At 54.2% G+C, this 17,090-nt stretch overlaps 1 long non-coding RNA gene across 4 annotated transcripts in view; it reads left to right on the top strand.

Moving 5' to 3' along the window:
* The first annotated feature begins 356 nt into the window (after positions 1–356).
* LOC142602793 (uncharacterized) overlaps positions 357–17,090 on the top strand; it is a 29,496-nt gene continuing 12,762 nt past the window's right edge. For all 4 annotated transcript variants that reach the window (XR_012836617.1, XR_012836618.1, XR_012836619.1 and 1 more), the window contains exon 1: positions 357–1,237. This is a non-coding gene — a long non-coding RNA (uncharacterized LOC142602793). The remainder of the gene's footprint in view (positions 1,238–17,090) is intronic.

The following is a 17,090-nucleotide window of genomic DNA, read 5'->3' on the forward strand; positions in this document are numbered from 1 at the left end:
TTTGAACTGGGCTCCTGGGATTTTTGGGGAAGGAGAAGTGCTTTTTGTAGAGGTGAAATAGTCAGGCGTGATGTTAGTGGTGTCTGCTGGAGCAGGAGGATGAGGAGCTCGGCTGTGCAGTCGGGCAGTCATTGCTGCTGGGCAGGATTTTGGTTGTGTGGGGAGGTCTCCAAGCACTTGCTGTTGTATAGTCCTCTTCTGAAGCATGAAAAAAACCCACTAAACAATTTAAAAAAAAAACCAAACCACCAAACAAAACCTCCTCTGTGTCCGGGGCACCTGGAGCTGTGTATGTGCATATTGCTACACTCTGCCCGTGCGTGTTGCAAGACCAGAGCACCAGCCCTGCCAAAACATCCAGCCCTTCTGGGAAGCGTCCGCAGCACCATGTGCTTGTCCTGCAGGATAAGCTGTGCCAGGTACCACGGGACAGGCGCCAGCCCTTGCTCTGGGCTCGGGAACAGCTTGTTTTGAACATCGGTGGCACAGAAAGCAGAGAAAACAGGAGCAGATGTGCCTGTGGGCACCGCTGCCCATCTCCCTGGCACGGGCAGGAGTCCTTCCTCTGACGCTGCTGCCTGCAGGCATCTGCCCCTGTGCTGCTGACCCCTGGGATGCTTGGACACCCCACCCCGGTACCAGCACTGCCCCGTGCTCTCAGCCAGACCCCCAACCTTTGCACAGAAGGTCTTGGGGAGCAGAGCTGGTCTGTGTGCTGGATTCATTAAAATAGCGTGTCCTCTCGATGCTCAGCTCAGCCCTCCTGTCCCTCTGTCTGGCTGCGAAGGGGTAGCTCAGCGTGGAAGTGGGCTGAGAAGGACCTGGGGGACTGGAGAAGGCTGGGAGGAGTTGGAGGGGAAGGAGCATGCTCAGATGAGAGGTGGGTTTTTTGGGTTTTGGGTGTTCATTTGTGATTTTTGTTGTTGCTTTTTTCTCTTCTCTTCGGTCTGCACCCATCTCCTTGTCAGAGCCCTTCTCTGTTACACTCAGAGATTTGGTTCTTAGCCCTGAGGAACTGAGAGGACCTTTACTGTCAGAGGCACTGTGTCTACCATCCTGCTACTATCAGAGCTTTTCCTCTGCTTTGCACCTCCCTCTGCCCCTCGCTGAACAAACAAATGCTTCTGTCCCAGCTGTGCCAGTCCCAGTACCTGCGCTGGCAGGTTCCAGCTTGCCGTGTCCTCGGGGAACCGAGGTTGCTCCTCCAGAGCAGCGTGGATGTGCCCTCAACACAGCAGTAAGTGGAAATAGCAGTGACAGGAGCAGCGGGGGTGAGAGGAAAGCACTGAATAAATCATGCCCATGGATGGCTTTTTCTGCCTGACTTGGTTTCTCTTTGCTAGGAGCTGCACCGGGTTTATTGCATTGCACATCTCTGCTCCATCTCTTGGTTCGGTTGGGTGTGCTGGGCTCATGGCTCATTTGCATGGGTGCGCTTTTCCAGTGCTGTTGACATCTGCTGATCTCAGATTGCTTTCCAACCATTAAACCCTATGTGGCAAGAGAATTGAAGGAGGGGAAGACACCTCATTAATTTTTACTCCACCCTGCATCCTTCCCATCTTTTTTTCTCTTGCAGAGACAGGGAGGAATATTGTTTTGCTTGCCCTAGGGGGAGAAGAGATGCAATTTAATTGCCTACCACCACATAGCACGGCTGGTGAAGTCAGGGGCTAAAGGATGCTGTGCTTGGCTGTCACTGCACGGCACTTCAGGCAGGATGGTGTGCCCTGAATTGCCGCCTAGCCTGTCAAGGCTGCTGCTCCGACTGGAGTGGGATTTGGGCAAGATGCGTTCCTCCGTGCTGCCTGGATTACCGCCCTGAGCGAGCCGAGTCCCCGGTGCTGGGCACAGTGAGCTGTGGCTCCTGTTTTGCTAGGGCAGGGCCACCGCACCGATCTAACCAGCCTTCAACCTCCTGCCTGCCTTGGTCCCGTGGCTTGCAGGATGCTTGAGCATCCAGCCTGGTGCCCACCCCAGGTGGGTGATGTCCCCACTGGGGTGGCTGGGCGCAGGGAGGTTCCTAGAAGAGGTGGACCTGGAACTGCTGAGTAACAAGGCCAGGCAAAGGGTGAGCTCGTTTCTGCAGCCTGTCGTCAGCCGAAGCCATGAAATGATTAACTCAGTGGGGAGGTCAGGGAAGCGTGGCTGCCTGGAAGAAGCGTCTCGCCCACTGCTGGAGCAAGCGCCTGTGAGCAACCGGCGGCATGCTGTAGTTCTAACCCACGCAGGCACACAGCGTTCAAGCCTTGCCTTCGCTCCTCCTAACCACGCATCTCCAAGGGCAGCAACCCTTGCCTCCTCACGCCCAGCTGTGTGCGACAGGCTGAGCCCCAGGCATTCCTCTGCTTCCCGTTGCAGTTCCCCAAATCAGCCTCTGCAGCGTAAATTGTGCCCTAGCAAGGCCATGCCCTTTCAGGTTTTGGGGGGTTTTTTTGTTTGGGGTTTTTTTTTTTTTTTGAGTCTGGTGCTATTTTGCAGGTGGTATAGCAGAACACTGCTCTGCAAAGCAGCTCTGTATTTAAAAGCAAAAGCGTTGCACAGGACGTGTGTTTTTTAGCACCCCAAATATATTGAGATCAAAGGCACGTCCTAAGGTTATCGCTACCTCCCAGAGTGCCAGCACAGCCTGGGATCTGAACAGCCACACGGTACACAATCCCTCTGGGTCCCAGCTTGGCTCCTGCTGCTCTCCTGGGCACGGCACAGGGATGGGCATGGCGAGGAGCTGGGCTGCTGCAGGAGCTCATTCTGGTGGGGGAGGCAGGAGCTTCCATCCTAGCCCAGCTCACAGTTTCCGCACCGCCTGACAGTGCTGAGCGCAGCCAAGCAAGACTTGGTCAGCAAAGTCCTCCACTGATGGGCATCTACTTTCCTTTTCAATGCCCCCGGCTGATGTTCTATGGGAGCTGCAGATGTTTAATATCCGAGGGCATTTTTCTTTCCCCAGGGTGGGCTTTTTCGAAGCAGGACGTTGAGAGGGTGAACAAAGAACACGATGATACTCCAAAAGTGGTCGTATTTTGCTGTAGCTAAATCTAGCCGCTGTGCCAAACAGATTTATTTCTGAATGAAATCATCCACAGGAAGACGGACCATGCTTTCCAAGCAGTAGTAGTGTTGTTGCGGCAGCTGGGCTGGTTTCAGGTGATGGGCAGAGCAGTGTTTGTCAGGAGAGGTAATACTTCTGTTAGATGCACTGGATTGCTGGAAGAAAAACAGGCAACCCGCTGGGACAAGGGAAATAAAACAAGAAATGTGTAAGTAGAGACGTGGCCAGCTTCGAGCTAGGTACATTCCTTGGTTTGAAGATTTCTTGCTCCATCTCAGACCTAAGATGGATTTGGGCCAGCATCTCTTTGGAGTTTTCTTAGCTGTCTTGCTAGAAGATAATTGCTTTCCCTACAAACTTTAAGGACTTGACACCTGTAGTTTATCCATTGTAACTTTCCTATGTAAGCAAGGCTGAAAGAGAGAAGATTAAAAAGCATACGGTGCTTTTCATAGCTTCTCACCCCACGGTGCTGGGGAAGGGGTGTGCCGGGGGGGAGGTTAGCCTGGCTCTCGGGGAGACAGGCGGAGATGGGGACGGGAGTCTGCTCCAGGAAGGATTAATGCAAACCCCTGGTTGAGCAGATACTGGCTGAATCCTGCCTTGATCGCTCCTGGCTCCCCTGCTCTGCTCCTGCCTGGGTGTCTGGGGAAAGGCGGGGGGGAATGAACCGGATCCTGCTGCAGCAACGCAGCATCTGGGAAACGCTGCTGGAGGCTTTTTGTGGAAAGGTGACTCCACCTCGTAGGTGTCACACCAGGGCTGGGGTGAAGCAGGAGAAACAAAGACGCCTTTGTGGCAGTTCCCCTGCCGAGCTGCCTGGCCCTGCACCAGCGAGGTGCCTGGCTTGCTACCGAGACGAGAGGTTTGGGGGAGGCTGGCTGAGCAGCCAAGAGCTTCCCAGAGCTGAAATTTGGTGGTAGTTGCTTTCTCACCTGGAGATGCAGCCTCCCTCCCGGCAGCAGCGTAATGTGGCTCGAATGGGGTAACCCCTGAGGCTGCCAACCTGCACCTTCCCTCCCAGCCCTCCTCGATGCATCAGAGGTGCTGATAGCGGGATGGGTGGCCTCTCGAGGGACATTGGTGCAATGCCCGGGGTGGTCCCAGCAGGCAGGAGGGTGCAGGCATGCCCGCGCAGCACAGAGCGAGTGGGTGCAGGCAGAGCTGCCTCCGGGAACGGAGCGAACGTCAGCACGTGGGTACGTGGCGAGCGGGTGCGTCGCCAGCGCAGCGCTGCCTCTAATCGCCGTTGCTCTGACCTCGGCTGGAGATGCCCTTGCTCCAGCCTGTGCCAAGCCAACCGCCACCACCCCCCCTCGCCGGGCTGAAGGGAAAGCTCGGGGACCCACGTGCTTTGGAAGGGGAGGTGGTGAGATCTTCCAGGTCTCAGATGCACCCTTAGAAATGCCAAATTCTACCCAGGGGATGGAAAATCCCATCTCCTGGCATCTCCAAGCAGCTTGTTTCACCAGCACGAAACGCATTTAAAATTTTGGGGGTAGGAGAGGATGCGTTGATCCCTACACATGTAGTCTTTCTCCGTATCATTCCCGCAGGGCAGCGGGAAGCAAGACCAACTTGTACATCCCCCCCTTCTGCACGATGCCGTTTCTGTCGCAGGTTGTTGCTCCCGTTTTGGAAAGCCCCTGGGACCGCGAGAGTTAATTCTTCATCCCAGCTGCTTTCCTCCTAGAGCTCAGCAGGAAGAGGGATTGTGCTAGGCAAGGGGCACCGCTGCGTAGGGGGAGGAGAAGAAAAAAAAAAAAAAAAAAAGAAGAAAATAGCTTCATGTTCAGACCTTTTACCTAATTTCCAAAGGTTCAGACCTGAGGGCCATAGCAACGCGAGCCACCGGTGGCGTGATTGGAGGCGGCAGGCTGTGCTGGGCTGCCCTCCCAACCAGCATCCTCGCCGCTGGGACGCAGCCGCCGTCGAGGCCGGTGTTGGCTTTCTGCCTCCCCTTCCCCTCGTCCATGGGATGAGCTCGAGGCACGCAGTGATGGTTTTTTTTTTTGTTTGGGGTTTTTTTTTTTTTTCAGCTGATTGCTTTTGCTCGTTTCGAGTGCGTTTTCCCTGGTTTCTATGAGTTGTTTAAAAAGTTCTTGGCATTTGTGAAATCAGATGGCACCCAGGAAGGACTGTTCCTGAAGACCTGCCTAGAAATTGATTGGGTAGTAAAAACCCAGAGAGTTGTCATATATATTTGTATAACCATGTAGAAGTGAGCGGGGGTGGCACTTGGCAGCCACAGAACAAAGTTTGGCCTATGGGAGCTTGAGTCCAGCAATACTTTGCTTTTACCAAGGTCAAATTAGCCTTTGCAAAAGTATCAGGGATTCCTGCCATCCAAAAGCCATCCAAAGATGGGACTTTGGGCAATAAAGACTGCAAAACATTCTCATTATGACTATAGCTTTCTAATTCTCCTTTTGGATTTATTAGTGTGGTTCAACCATCGAGTTCATCTCCAAGTGCAGCCCATCCTAGAGAGATATCCCACAGGCTCTGCGGGGGAAAAGACCCGATGAAATTTGGATCTGCTCCCCGGGGGTTTTCTGAGCAGCAACTGCTTGCTTCGGTGACACCATCCCCTTTTACTCCTCAGTAGCCCTGCAGAGCTGATGCAGCCGTGGGCCAGTTTCTGCAGGTCATTGAGATCAAATCACCTGCAACACTTCCACAGCCACTTTTTGGAGCAGAATTGCATTTTAATCTGAAGATGCGAGCACTTCTGACAGTGCCGAATCTGTCACGGCGGCGAGTCGCTGGGGAAAGAAAGCAACAAAATTGGTTAAAAGCAAAAGTGCTCGCTAAGGAAAAAGACGGGGATTGTAGGAGCAACTGAGTTGACTTAAGTAGAGCTGACCTGTATTCCCCAGATTGTCAGGATCACTCAAAGCTTCAGCAGAACAACTAACTTTGATTACATCCCTGTTACAGTTCTCTTGCGCAGGCAGCATCTTCCTTAGATCGTTCTTCCTCGGTGAGCCGCGAGTTTAGCAAAGCATATGCTTCACCGAATCAACTTGGTTCTCCTTACACTGGCACCGGGTTCCCTTTGTCACAGGGAAAGGTTTTTTTCAATGCGAAGCTGGCTGCGTTTCTCCTCTCCCTAGCTTGTGCACGGCAGCCTGTGTTTACAGTTCCTTTCCTAGAGAGGAGAACATCTTTCTGTGCCTGTGATACATTTATCTTCGAGTCAGAATTAGTATTTAAAGAAAAAGAAGGTCGATATACTCCAGACAAAGCTACCTTTGTGTTTTCTGGAGACTTGCTGTGCTCAAAAGCTTTCTGTGTATCCCCGCAGCATTTGAACCCTGCCGCAGAGCAGTGAAACGCAGTTCATCCCTAGGGAGCTGTGTGTAGCGAGGATCAGCTTCCCCTGGGTTTTAATAAGCTGTGAAATAGGGTATCCGGCTGTTTCCATTATTCTAGTACTCTAATTTGTGTATAAAAAAAAAAATTGCACGTTTTAGTCCATTCATCTTAAAGATCTATTGTGATATTTCTAGTCTTAGATGTCCTTTGAAAGTAGGGCTGTCTCTTCAGCCGCATCCTGCTCCAGTGCTCATCAGACAGCAGCTCTGAACAAACCCAGAGGTCTGGCTTTGGGGCTGCACAGCTTTGGGGGGCAAGCAGTTGAGGAGGGCTGCTGTATGAAAACACCTTGTGTAACACTATATAGGAGCCATTCCCCGCCATTCCCCACCATTCCCCGTCCCTTCTACCTCATTTATAGCGTGCTTCTCCTGCGCCACTGGATTTGTGCAGAAAAGCCTTGAAAGCTTGGAGCATCTCTCTTTTTCCCAGGGGTCTGAGCCTGCAGGCACATTTCCCTTGCAGGCACTGAGCAGCCGAGAGCTGGATTGCTCACTTGCATTCAACTTTCTGTTCTTAAGGATTCATTGGAATATGAATAGGATCCTTATCAAACCAGGCTCATCCAAAGGACAAGGCCATATTAATTGTTTGCAGAACTCTAACAAATAAACAGCATTCCTCCTGAGTTCTTATTTGCCTGCTTTAATTCCAATGGCCAACTCAAGCAGGGGCCACAGAGCTTGGCAGCGGTGGGGGGTGACAGCCTTTGGCAAGTATTGGACTGTGCCCAGCTTCCCAGGTGGTGCCACCAGGCGCTATGGAAACAACTTCTGGCTAGAGCCTTTAAATTCTGTATTTGGGAGGGAAAAAAGGGGGGGAAAAAAAAAAAAAAAGAGTGCCTATCACATCTAGGGGTCCAAACATAGAGGGGAGACCTGCTGTGAACAAGGCTTTTTTTTCCTTGAAGCCATTTACCATGGTCTGGAGTAAGGTGGGGAAAACGGAGAGCAATAATGGTGATAAAATAGAAGCGTGGGGCTTGGCTTCCTTCCCAGGCAAGGACTGGCATCCTAAAGCTTCAGGGCTGGCGTACAAGAGGCCAAAAGCCGTAATGACTTTCTGTGCCCCAGGAAAAAAGCAGGCGATGCAGGGCACGGCCAGAGCTCTCAACACCTGACATCTCCATTTCTTCTGGGAAGTCCTCTTTGGTCAGGCTGGTCGTCTGCTTAAAGAGAAGAGAAAAAATTGCATCTTTTTTTTGTCTCAAAGTAGACTGGATGGCCAAAAAGCCTTGTTATTCCAACCAGACTGCCCTGTCCAGCCATCGCTGCTCTGCAGAGCGTGTCGGAGTGGTTTCTTTGCTGATGGGCAGCCAGGGGTCTGCCCCACATACCGCGTCGCTGCTGGGGCTGGAGGCTCGGCGGCTGAGCCCACGGGGAAGGAAGGGTGCTCGATCGGTTGCGCTGTGTGGCAAAAGCCGGTGTTGACGCTGGCCACGCTGCTGGCTCACCAGAAGGGCTCGTGTCTGCAAAACTTCAATCTAGGGCTAAATTTAAACACCAAAATGTAGCGTTTAGAAGCCCAGCCCTTGTCTCCAGTGGCTGCCTCTAGCCAGCCCTCCCTTTGGCAAGGAAGAAGCTTTTGTTTTCCCTTGACTCCGGACCAGCTTGGAATAATAACACCAGCGAAACCCTCCCTGCCCCAGCACAATGAAGCAGAGCTCTCATTTCCCAGATGTGCAGGAGGGAAGTGCCCAGCGTGCCGCCTCCTGATGCTTCCCTTCCAGATGTGGAGTGGCAGGGAGCCGGAGGCAGCCTGTCGTCGGCTGGGAGGAGGGTTGGGGAGCGGGCAGCGGAGTTTTCCTCTGGAAACCCACTGGATCTCGCTGCTTGTGTCTGGGGAAGCGGTTTGGGCTGCCCTGCCAGCTATTCAGCTGGTTTGCAACAGCTTGAGCTGTGCTGCAGCGAGGAAGTGTCCCTCCAGCGAAGGTGAGGATGTCTTCATCCTCGAACAGCTCTTGGTCCCCGTCTTCTCCTCTTCAAAGAGCCCTCAGTCCTCACATCTCGTGGACAGGGATCAACGTGAAGCCTCGTGCCAGGGCGATGCTGAGCTAGGAGCCCTGCGGGATGAATTTGGAGATTGGAGCCTGTCCCCCTGGGATGAGGTCAGGGGTGTTTCAGGTTCAAGTGGCCCATGAAAGGCGCCTTTTTTTGGGCAATGCCCCGGGCAGAGGGATTCGGACAGCGCACGAAGGGGCTGCCTGCGGGCACAGCTGCCTCTCACGGTGCCGGCGGGCGATGCAAGCCAGGGCACCGCATCGCCTGACCCGGTTTGACCATACGTCCCCGGTGGAAAATTCCTGCCCATGGGCAGCGTCCTTCTGCCTTCGTTTTTAGGTGGCTCACTAAGGACACAGCTAACGCGTGGAGATAATGGGTGCTGACAGCAGCCTGGCTGCTGATTGGGTTTTTGCCTGGGCTTACATGATATTTGTAATTAAAGGAAGGTGGGAGTCGGGTTTGGTGGAGGAAGGGGTGTGATGTGATAGGAGAGACGGAGCTTGCAGAGGAGCCGGGGCTCCCCGAGGACGTCACAGGAAAAGATGCTTACATTAAAAGTCAGTGTCAAGATTACTCATATCCAAGTCATCGGTGTGCCAGGGAGGCTGGGGACAGGGTGTTCCCGTGTGTGGGATGGGGATCCAGACCCCGCACGGTGTCAGAGCTGATCCATCCCTATGTGGCAACAGTGCTGAGCATTGGGAGAGGTCACCTTAAATTTGGGGGTGCTCATGGCATTTCCCTGCTGTCCTTCAGAGGCTCTCTGCTCTTCCTTTTTACATCCTTCCCTTCCCTTTCTCTTCTCCCCTTACTTTTATGCAGCAGTACACACCACCCGTGTTCCCAGAGCCCACCCAATTAGGGTGGATGCTTTGCAAATCTAATAATTTATTTCCAAAGCTTTTTTTTTTTTTTCCCCAACTGAATTTTCCACTGGGTAGCAGAGGTGCTTTGTTTGCCTCTTTGTTTACAAGGGAAAAATGCACACCAGAAAAAAAATCCAGTAGGTGTAGGTTAACTTTCAGCTTGAAGCTGTTTGACTTGCCGTGAAGGAATGATGCAGGTGTCTCAAGTCAAACCCGTGCATGAGCCTTTGCAAGATTAGATCGTGTAGTTTGTCTACCTGAATGTGTAAATATATCCAAGGGAAACCTTTGCCCTGGTGGCAACTCAGAATAGTTTCCAGTCTATCTCAAAAAGAAATCTTGAATAAAAATAGGAAGATTTAGACACACAAAACCGTCTGAAAGATGTAAACAATCTGTCTTAAGAAGGGATGTATTTAAAGAAAATCAGTGAACAAGAAAATCCTATGGAGATGCTGGACATGTGAAGGGAAGATGTTGCACAGATGAAGGTGATTCATGTGGGGTACCAGGTAAAGCCTAACTATGGGTGGTGCTGTTCCAAAAAGGGAGGGAGAGTAAATGTTTTATACCGGGCCATAAAGCCAAGGCTGTTCTGACCGTGGAGCTGCTTGTTCCTTGATGCTGGTTACGGGATCCCCGTCCAGAGCAGCTCACATCTGCAAACAGGGTGTACGGGCTGAGGAGCGCTTTGAACCAGCATCTGCAAGCACTCATCTCCCTCTGCCCCACACCGCTGGGATCAGAGGCACCGAGGGGCTCAGGAGGGGAGCGGTGCGAGCGAGAGGAGCCGTGCCCCCTGCGTGCCCATCAGCATTGAGGCTGAAGGAGGTGAATCTCAAAACAGAAACACAGTTCCCGGCTGGGCCAACCTTTGTCATGTCTCAGGGACGTTAACGGGGATGCAGGAGAGGAGAAATCCAAGCAGCTGCTTTTCCCAGGCTCCCCAGCAGTGATGTATCTGCCCAGTCCCAGCCCTTCTGCCCAGCGACCCATCCTGCTGCACCGGCATGACACCACGCAGATGGTCCCCAGCGAAGTGTTATCGCCAAGAGGCAGGTGGTAGCCCCGGGGCACCCTGCCATCTCGCTGAGTCGGCTGGCCCAGATATGAAAGAAAAACAGAGATGGGAACTACTGACTCAGCAACAGCCACCCCAAAATGTGCTGGCAGGGAGAAGATGTGTTGGTAGGGCTGCAGGAACAGCCTCTCCTCCATCCGAGAGGATGCCTTCAGGTGCTGTGCAAGGAAGATTTCTAGGCTGAGTTTCTGGGTAGCACAGTGCGGCGTCGGTGTGTGCAGCGTGTCCGTGCATGGCCCAGGGGAGGGGTGAAAATCTTCCTGCTCTGCCTCTTCCTCCATCCCTGCCTGCCAGATGGTCTTGCAGCATCCTCTGCCGTACAAAGCCCAGTGCCCCGGGTCTGGGCACTGCACCCGGGTTTGCAAGCGATGCTCAGGGTTTGCGACTGACTCACACCATGTTTCTCTGCACGGGTAAAGGGTTCATATACCACTTAGAGAACCTGGAGTCCAGGACTTAATTCGTCTCAGAGTGGCAGGCTGAGGCTCTGGTGTCACCTCAGCAGCCTGATGGCACAGGGCGGAGGAAACCCGGCATGTAACCAAAGGTTTGGAGACCTCCAGCATCTCCAGCCGGGCTGCCACCTCAGCTTTAAATTAAGAGCTGGGAAAAGTTATACAGAGTTAAGAGGAGGGAAATAAGAATAAAAAAAACCCCAGATGGAGCCAGCCCTGTGCTGGAGACAGGAGGCATACAGCCAGTGGAGGAGGAGGAGGAGAGTGAGGAAGGGGGTGGCTGCTCCCGGCCAGCCATTTGGGTAATACTGGCAGTGGTCACGTGCGGAGATCTGCTTTCGGCATAGCCTGCGTGTTTGTGCGGCACGGGGAGCGGGTGCGAAATCAGCTCCTGCTTCCAGGAACCCTCCCAGCACAGGATATGCGGCAGGGAGCTGGTAAACATGATACAACCGCTGGCCTGTAACTCAATCGGCTCCCTGCATTAGCCGCTCCCTGCCCGGGCACCTCGCTAGCCCGATGGCTTCTCGGGGTGTCAGGGCACGGGACGGCGTGTCCCAGGGCACAGGGTATTGCCGGCAGGGAGTCAGGAGTGATGGGAAGTGGGGAGGGGAGCTTGCACCGGGGGTCTGGGCAGCTTCTGTAGCCCAGGGAGGGTGGATATTCCTCTGGTGCAGCCTGGGTCCAGCTGCTGCTTTCAAACCCCCTCCAGCCTCAGCCGCGGGCTCCCGAAGTCAGAAATAGCCACTTGGCCGAGGAGCAAATATCTCTCCAGACCTCCCCTTCCCCACCTCCCCATCCTGGCGGCGGCGGGACCCGCGGGTAGCAGCCCGCACCCATTCACAGATAACACCCGCTGTCCTGCGCCGGCTGCCAGCACACCTCGAGCTGCTCCTAATCTGCCTGCTCACAAAAATATATCTTCCTTGGGCTTTTTGCCCCCCTCCCTCCTCTCCAGAGAGCTTGTTTATCGCTGGGTATAGGGAAACCCTGACCTCCACTGCCTGTCGTCCCCCTCGGCTCCCCGTCCCCGATGCTGGCGTGCCGGCTGGGGACACGTGAGGGGACGCCCGCCGCTGCACGGGGGCGAAGGCAGGGCTGGGCGCCCGGGTCCTGATTTCGCTGTGACCCCGGCTGCGGGAGGATGGGGGTGGGAAGGGGATTTCGCAATCGCAAGAAGTTATATTAATTAGACCGGTGTCTGGCTTATGGATGGGTTCTGCTAACGACCTCCGGGCGGCGGGGGCTGAGTATTGATGAGCCCGAGCGTGAGACCTGGTGAGGTAGGAACGGGGGCGAAATTAGTGACTATGGAGCATAAAGCCGCGCAGGTGAGGATGGGGAAGAAAAGCTCCTGCTGCCGCTTCGGGGCAAGGACACCATGAGGGTGAGATGCTCTCGGTGGGTGGATGGAGAGGAGCTCCCCACGGCACGGGGGACCGCTGTGTCCCCTGCGCCCAGCCTGGCAGCAGTCAGCTTTGGATGAGAGGGGTGGTCAGAGGGATGGGATTCCCTGGGGGGAGATAGGAAGAGCTTGGCTGGTCTGGCTTAGCAAGGCGGGGAGTGCGAGAGGGACACGGAGCCTGCCTGCTCTTGACCCCATGCCCAGGTCTTCAGCAAATTGGCCCCAATCAATTTCTAAATATATTCTTCAGCTGAGACAGGGGAAGAACAGGATCTGGCTGCTTTTTTTTTTTTTTTAGCCCTCGGGTTAATATCTTTCACAAAGGAGGCGGCGGCTGGGGGAGGCAGGGCCTGGCTGAGCAGCCCTCTGCGGGAAACGGGGTGGGTTTTGTGCCGCCCGCCGGTTTATTTGTATTTTTAGAGCGTGCCGCAGGCACGAGGTCACCGAAGTGAGTGAAATTCCACCCTGGAGCCCGGAGCAGCTCCTCGTCCCCATCCCTCTCTTCGGGGAGGGGCTGGAGTCAACAGCTGAGCCGGGGCTCAAGTGTCCCGGCTGCGGTGGTGCCCGGCCGAGCCGAGGGGCAGCTGGGCGAGCGGGTGCCGGGGCTCCGGGGGGAGAAGAGCTGGGGACCAGCAAGGTGGTGGGCAGAGGGCAAGCCTCCTGCTGTTATCACACCTAGAAGAGCCTCTCTGGGAGTGAGGGTCTGGCTGTGCCGTGCTGGAGACCCCGTCCCGGGGTGGCACGGGGTGCTCGAGGGTTCTCCATTGCAAGTTATCTCGGCGGAGGATTCATTTGGTAGGATGGTGGGTGCGTTGCCCCAGGGCAGCTGGGGGTGTGGGGATGCCGAGACAAGACTGGGACAAACTGGGGAGGGGTGGAGAGCTCGAATACTCTGAGGAAGAGGCTGGGGTGTACCATGCTTGCTCAATGGAGTCATGAGTTGACAACATGGTGAGTCAAAAGCTGAGGAGGGGGAAAAAAAAAACTAGCAAATGGGAATGTGTAAGGGCTTAAAATGGCACAGCACATCTCAGGAACACAACTCGGGTTTCTTCTTCATCATCTCCAGCAACAAGTGATGCAAGTGAAGCATCCCGCCAGGGCTTGGGCTCGACAGCAAGTGAGTCAGGCAGATGGGAGTCCCACCTCTTGAATCACTGCTGGCAGCGCCGCCGGACGCAGCCTCGGCGCCGGGAGCTCCCCCTGCCCGCTTTCACTCGCGAGGGGTGATGGAGTCACAGCCCCCGTGGGGTGATTGCATGGGAAAATTGTCACTGCATGAGCTAAGCCTGAAATAAAGAGAGAAATTATCCCCTGGGATGCTGACCCCTCCGGAAAGTGTAGTAAGAGATGTTCCTAGGAAGAGCAGAAAGTGTCGGATCCTCGCTTGAAGTTTGCCTAGCAATTAGGACAAGAGGTGCTGAGAGTTGTTGTTTGAGAGCTGCTCCTCACAAGGTGTGAAGCATCTTCCTCTGCTTTTTCTGATGATCTTCTAGGAGATGTTTTTTCCTGCTTGAGCTACCCAAATGCCTGGGATCACCCTGTTCAGGTGGCCCAAGCACCCAGCGGTGATCACACACGTGGCGGGGGGGGCAGTTGCTTTCATCCAGAGATACATATACTGACGGGAGTCAGTGGGACCAACATTCAAATCATGGCTTTACCCTAAAATCTAGTGACGAGGAGCCCTGTTTGAGGGTGCTGAACCCCAGGAGAAGGAGATGAGAAGCACTGTTGCTAGCCTTCGGCTGCCAGGGCTGCTGTGTGGCACTTGGTGGGCTTGCATCAGGGAATAACGTGCCGTGTTGCGCACGGCCTGTCGTTTCATTAGCCTGCCCTTTGGTCTCAGACTTGGGGACTCTTTACTGAGACGTCCTTCCCTGGTGTGGTGGCACAGGGTGATGTTTTGGGGAGAGGGTGGCCTGGCTCTGCTGGGCAGGAGAGTGGGTAGGGGATGCCCCACGGGCATGCTGAGCCCCTTCTGCCTGTCCCTGCTGAGAGCAAGGGCTCCCCTCCACCCTGTGCCCACACCGTGCCTCCAAGGCACTACAGTTTTGGGGTGATTTCTTCCTTCTAATACACAGCCCAGTGCATGCCTGCATATTGCCAGTCCATGGTTCTGCTCTGGGGCATCCCCTCTGTTTTTTCTTGTTTTGTTTTTCCCCAGACCTTCTTCTCAGAGATTCCTCCTCCTCCTCTTTTGCAAAGCAGGCTGTTTCCCCTAACAGCAAGGGCCCAGCTGCCAGCAGCTGAAGGCTCACTTGCTTTCCCTTCTGCACGAAACTTTCCACTTGTGCTTTTTGTCTTTCCAGCCGAGGGAAGCGCCTGCTTTCCCCAGCCTCTCGCCTGCAGAAGCATGCGGGAAACGTCTGCCCTCCTGTGTTCAAAGTGCCCTCCAAAGAGAAGCCAAGGGTGCACTGACCTCACAGAGTAAATATTTTCCATGACATCTCCTTCCGACATCTCCTTTTGGGCTCTGTACCTATAGCTGACCCAGCTCCGGGTTTGCAGCCTGCTTCCCTGAGCCGCGCCGGTACGGGGCAGGGGGCTGGATCCTGCCCTCTCCTTGCTTCCCTACGCGTCCCCATACGATGTCATTGCCTGAAGGTTTCAGTGACCTCTCTGGCCTCCCCCTCCAGGGACTATGCTGGCAAAGAAGGTGGCTCACGGGCCAATGCTGCTCCTTGTAGACACCAAATCCTGCTGGCTTGCTGTGATGGTTTCTCCAACACCTCCCCTCACCCGCTCGCAGCTAAACCACGCTTGTGGTTATGGGCTGAAGCCAAGCCAGCTGGGATGCTGGAGGCAGCAGCCTTAGAGCGGTGCGAAGCATCCCTGGGCCCGAGGTGGGAAGCAGGGAGGTGGTTTTGAAGTGGGAGCAACTTGTCACCAGGCAAAGGAGGGGACATTTACTGACTCCCTATCCTTGCTACTCCCCAGCTGAATGAGAAGGGATGGACGATCCCAGCTATTTTCCACCTCCAGCCTCCTACTCTCTTGCTGTCTTGTTCCCCTAGAGAGTCCTTCCCCTGACAGCGCTCTTCTCAAGGGGATAGTCACATCTGGTGCTGATCCACGACAGGTCTCAGCAGATGGATTTATGACGCAGGGACTGCAGAGCCCAGGGCTCTTTGCGGTCGAGGTCTATTTTATGTGCAACCACAAAAAGTTGGTGGCTTTCCCCCCACTGTTGGTTTGCTAAGAGCGGATGCTGTGGTCATTCTGCTGAGGCTTTTCAAACCATATGATGGTTCCCAGTCCCAGCACGGTCTCCTGAGGGGGACCAGGGCATTTCATGCTGCTGCGTATAGAATTGGATCCCTTAGGATTGGATCCCTATCACCTCCCTCTTGTGCAACAGGGAGCAAACACAGTATGCTGCCAGAAGTGATGCCAAGCATGTGGCACACACCAGGAGGTGTCAAAAGATGCTCACGCTGGCCTCACAGGCAGCTCTGGGCCTTCTGCGTTGGCCATGTAGGGCAAATTACCCAAGCAATTTGCTGTGGGTATTTCAGAGCCCTTTGTTTCTAGGGTCAGGTCTCACCGACAGCAGAAGTGCCTCTGCAGGTCAGGCAAGGAGAACAGCTATGCCCTTCCTCCTGGTAGCTCCTCCCCGGTTTGTATAAGAGATACCAGTGTTTCCCAGTTCTGCATGGGAGAAGTGCCATGCTTATCTGTAGAGTTATTAGTGCTACAGAGAAAATGAATATTAAACATCTGGGTGTTCTTAGGAGTTCTTTTTTGGCTTTTTAGCAAGCTTGCTGCTTTTTTTTTTTTTTTTTTTTTTTTTAAAAAAGGTCTCATTTTTGCAGCCAGGGAAGCATTTTCCACTTGCTCCACAGCTTGCCTTGTGGCAGCTTCACAGGAACACTTAGGGATGCAGTGGAGTGCTTGGCTGGACCAGGGCTGGACCAGCCCATGACTTCCAGATGTTGTTGTTCACCTGCTGCAAAGTGACGGACCTCCTCCCTCCACCCCATGCTTTTGAAGAAATGCGTGTGTATGCGTGCGGTGCCCAGCACTCCCCTACGGCTGCAAACCACTGCGCTCTTGCGCTGAAGCATCAGCTGCACAGGCTGCTTTCAACGAGCTGGAAAAGAGGGCGAGCTCATTTGACTGTGCACAGGAGATACACGTGTCACTGGCACGTTCTTGCACCTATTTTTGTCTGCTCCTTGGAGGAGACACCTATCCTTGCTCTTAAGCAAGTGCTGCTCTCTTCCTTGGAAATACCAGGGTGGGTCTCTGCTCCTGGGAGGACATTTCGGTGCATCCCACCGGGAAGTGACAGCTCAGTATCAGGGGAAATGGGACTGTGCTGGAAGTCCCTGCCTGTTGGACATGGCAGGCTTTTGGGGGGGGGGGTGTCGCATCACATGTTGGAAGTTGACACATAGCTGGATGTAGAAATCTTGGCTTTCCCGGAGGCCTGGGTCTTCCCTGGGGCTGCTGCTCTGTCTCCTCGCATTTCTGGGGAGAGGAAGCTGCGGCTAACCTCACCGCAAACACAAATTAGTTAGGTTTTTGTTGCTTTTTGGGTTGGGTTTTTTTTGGGGGGGAATTTGTGTGTTCAGTTTGAACAATAAAACATCTGTTCCTGAGCACAGCAGCTGGACCAAACTGAAATGACGTTAGCATCAACTATCCTCCGGGATGGGGAGACTGACGGGAGAATGGTGCAGATGATTGCCTTAACGCTGAATAACAAATGAGAACAACAACTTGGCTAGGTGGCTCGTGCTCCCGGGGAGTCTCCAAACACCCCACCTGCTCGAGCCCTCCCGTTGGGGCACCCGCTGTTGTGCACGGCTGCTCCGGGTACCAACTATCGGCCATGGGGTGAATGG

Source organism: Balearica regulorum, chromosome 8, assembly GCF_011004875.1.
Source record: "Balearica regulorum gibbericeps isolate bBalReg1 chromosome 8, bBalReg1.pri, whole genome shotgun sequence".
Taxonomy (NCBI): domain Eukaryota; kingdom Metazoa; phylum Chordata; class Aves; order Gruiformes; family Gruidae; genus Balearica; species Balearica regulorum.